This window comes from Dipteris shenzhenensis, chromosome 24 (assembly GCF_047967505.1).
Source record: "Dipteris shenzhenensis isolate YYH24624 ecotype China chromosome 24, Dip_SZ_1.0, whole genome shotgun sequence".
Lineage (NCBI taxonomy): Eukaryota > Viridiplantae > Streptophyta > Polypodiopsida > Gleicheniales > Dipteridaceae > Dipteris > Dipteris shenzhenensis.
Window position 1 is genome coordinate 42407104 of NC_141619.1, and position 4332 is coordinate 42411435.

Genomic DNA, 4332 nt, shown 5'->3' on the forward strand with positions numbered 1-4332 from the left:
AATCACTTATCTATTTTGGAAGAGATTTTTGTATTAAGTGGGGATTAAGATTTGGTCTTTTGGCTTAGTTTTTCCTTTAGCATTGATGTGTTCCTTTTCCACGAATGCCTACTTTGAGTCATCTTTTTAATTTGCCTAGGTGGTTAGATGGCATGCTAGACTAATTGGCTTCTTGTTTGGGAAAGCACCCCCTTGTAGCAATATATACTAAAGGGAATAAGAGGGCATGGATCCTTTGGGATAGATCAAGGGACTAACTCTAATGTATTGGACATGCAAATATTGGATGGTTTGTTTTATACACAAGCTATTTGATTCAAGCCATTCTTTGATACACATTGTGTTTGTAAAAAGGATGGGCACGTTGTAAGAACTATGCAAATTGGGTTATCATAAAGCTAGACATTGTGCTAGGGATGCATCATACAACAATAATTTAGAGGGTGTGGGCAGCAATGGGTGAGATAAGTGGTCAGATCAAAGGTTGAGTGATAATAGGATCAACAAGTTTCTTGATTTGGAATCTATTTCTATGAAAATCAAGGGCGGAGGCCAAAGCATCCAAACAACATTACTAAGGCTAGGGTTGCAACCTAGACAAAAGAGAGGGGTGTGCATGAGAAGGGGTAACCTCCCCCTCATACTCATAATTCACCCTTTAAACCAAAAGAAAGGGGTGGAAAAATATTGTTGAAGTCAAGACACATGGAAGGGGAGACTAGGGTGTAGGAAGACATGCCTGGGGCTTTGAGATAGGCTTTAATCTTACCCAACTATTGGATTTGTCAAAGGCATCAGCTAAGATGGAAAGTGACTCAATGTGAATAAGTATCCAAAATAAGGATAAGTGATTCCACTTCATTCGTGATGGTTTTATGGGCCTTATGTAATAAGGCAAAAGCTTACTATTGAGGTGGAACCTTAGGGAGTAACAATGCATGGGGAGCTTTCTGAGTAAATTTGGGAACATGTGGGATATTGTAGCAAAGATAAAGCAAGAAAGTTGTATTAAGTTCTTGCTCTAATAATAAAAATTGGATGTCCTTCACTCCTAGACATTAAAATATGGAAACACTTTAGTAATAGATTCATGACAAGGCAATAATTATGTGAAGGGTTGAGTGGGGTCATGATCCTAGTGATGGATAAACTTTGTCATGGGAAAGTATACAAAGATGGGGAGGGTGATTTCATTTCCCATAGGCTTGACAATGGGGTAATCTAAGATCATAGCTATGGTGGAGATAACCTATTCCACTAAACCCAATAATACTTCCTCCATGTGTCCCAAAGAGTGAACTTTTGCATGAGTACCATAGCTCAATTCACTCCCTTGCTCCACTAGATCCCATGGGCTATGGAGCATCCCTAGAACAAGCTCCTCACATTCTCTCTAATAGCTTTACAGAGTCCACATCTAGTACATGTATCTTTATGCCTCCAAAAATTCTTTCATCAGGGGAGCCAATCGTGCACACATTTTCAAACAAAAAATTTGGACTTTCCAAATGGATGTCAATCAATCTTTTCCTCCACCATTTAGGCCCCCTTATTATGCTTCAAATTTCATTGAACCTCAAGAGGATAGATCCACATATGCCAAGGCTTCTCTATTATGACCATCACTACCTTACTCCACTACATTTTTTGTACCAAACTTCCAACTTCTCTGATTTCCCTCCTTCCTTTCCATTCAAGGATACCCCACCTCCTTCGAGACATGCACTAACCCCACAAAGAGATTATACACTAATATTTTCAAATACCAACCAAGTGTATTTCCATGTGCCCAGTCCATTGCCTCCTACCTTTTGATAAACCACTTACTAATTCCACCTTTAGGGGGCTCACATTCAAATGCCTCTGGCAACCATATGTCCAATAAGGCAATAGCTTTGAACTTAAGATTGGAAACCTCAGGTCCCCACAATGGCTTTGAGCCTAAGATTGGAAACCCCAAGTTGCCACAATGCTCATTGCCTCCCCCAAGTCGGTTTGAAACCATCTCTACCCTACTTCTTCTACCCAAAGGAGACTTTTTCACTTTTTCTATACCAATTTCCAATGGCATTTTTGAATAGACTCACTACATATACTATGATAGTTGGTAGAATATGTTGACTTACAAGCAACCATGCGTTCCAGCTAAGAGCTTTGCCTTGTAAAGCCCTCAACTTGTACCAAAATTTTCCAAATAACCACTAGAATCTCTGTTTTAGAGATGCATGAACTCCATGAAAGGACCCATGTAACATATGCTTTGTCCATTGGACTTGATACTTATTGGATACAAAGCCAAAGTGCATAACTTTTTTGCAGATTGGAAACTATGATCCAAGAAACCCATAAGGCTTATGAATTTACCTTTATATGGCATCCCCTTGGCGTCCTTAGCCAATAATGTCAAGGTTGAGTCATTTGCAAAATAAGCATGTAGGTTAAATTTTTTTCCTAAGGGAAGTGTCAAACCTTCTATAGGACCATCATTCACCCCTTGTTAATCAACTTCACAAGGGGGACCCTAGCTAAAGCAAACAAGAGCAATGCAACAATGATCCCTTGCCTAAATACTCTATGTAGATATGCTTCCATTCTAGTAGGTGACAAGCAATGCCTTAATCATGTTGAGGAACGGCACTCCAAATCTTGATATGGTGCAAAACTCATATATCCCATCTTAGCTTGTCATAGGGCTAGAATAGAATTCATTGCTATCTACTTTGAGCGGCATGGTCAAGTATTGCTAAAACACAAATAATGTTTTCAACTATATCTCTTGACTTCACAAAACTATTTTGTTCTCTTTCCACCAATGTTTTTACAAGCATGATTCTTTCTTCTCACTAATGATTTGGCTAGGATGGTGTATCACGTGTTGAGCATTGTGAAGCATACCCAATCCACAACTATCAATTGAGGCTAGGATTATTTGGAAAACAATTAACCAATCATGCATTAAAATTTCCAAGAGGGCTGCTTTTTCACAAGTAGTAGTCAACATAGTCTCCAGCTCCTTGTAGGTAGAGGAATAGATCATCAACAACTCATAATTATCCATTACACCATGCCAAGCCTCCAACTCCTTGCAATAATTGTGACTTTTATCATGGGACTGATCAACAAGTAGGATCACGTTCCAATCATCCACTAATAGCCACTTGCCCCTAATTAGGGATCACTCGTCTTCTCACAAAGCTCTACCACATTTCAAGAGCCATTCAAAGCATATACCGAGAGGTCGTGTGTGGTGGTTCACACGAGATGACGATCATCAACTTGCTAATTTATGTCACCAACGTTTGATTGATGTAGCTGTTGTAGGAGATGTAATGGGCCAATCATGTAATGGTTGGAGGAGTTGGCCATGCAGTGGGAGGCCTTCATGGAGTGTGTGGCCTTCATGGGCTGGACACTTTTGTGCCAGTGTCCGGGCCCATCCCTTCTATTGGGCCAACTAGGACAATAGCCCTTCACACCACAGGGTGTTTTGAACCCAACCTAAGGCCTAGTGCAAACCAGGCGGACACAACAAGTTTAGTCCTCCTTCTGTTAGCGGCGCTTGGGTTCAAACTAGGTAGAAGACTCCTTTGCACATAGATCCCTTCGAACCATTTATTGGTCATTCTAGCTCGCTATAGTTTCTCATTTGTCTAAATCTACTTGGCTTGTGCTTGGGTGGGGGTCTATACGAAGAAGCCTTCAGCTGGACAAACACGTCCTCGAATGGAGACATTCCACCTCAAGAAGCGCCCCTTTTGTGAGGATGGAGCTTGCCTAGTGTGAAGCAGGCCTAAGGATTTTTACAGACTACCCCACCGTGGGTTGGCACGACTTGAATGCATTTAATTTAACATGGGCGGGCAAAGGTGCCCATAGTCTCTAAACAGCCTAAGTGGCAATAGATATAGAAAATCGCGAGGTTTTAAGACTTGCCTAGAATTGCAATTCGATCAACACCTTACATCTCATCTTGGGGTTGAATGCAAGGTGAAAACATGGTAAAACATAGACCTAGGGTTACAAATTTTGGTAAAAAGTGAGAGTCCTTAACCGAACTTGTTATAACATTTGGGATATTTCATTGGATGTTATGATAAAGCCTTAAAAGACTTGACCTAAGGACACTCAAACTTGCCGAAGGTTAGATTACCGCATCACATGCCAAAGGTTTGGAAGAGCTAATTAGTACTATAGACCTCGGCTAATCTCCTTGTGGATTCCATAATTTCCAATTAAGACTTTAACAATTTTAATAATTTTCATCTCTTGTTGAGTAGGGGGGCATACTATATAATGATTAGTGGTAGTTTGCTCCCCAGCTCCATTTTCATC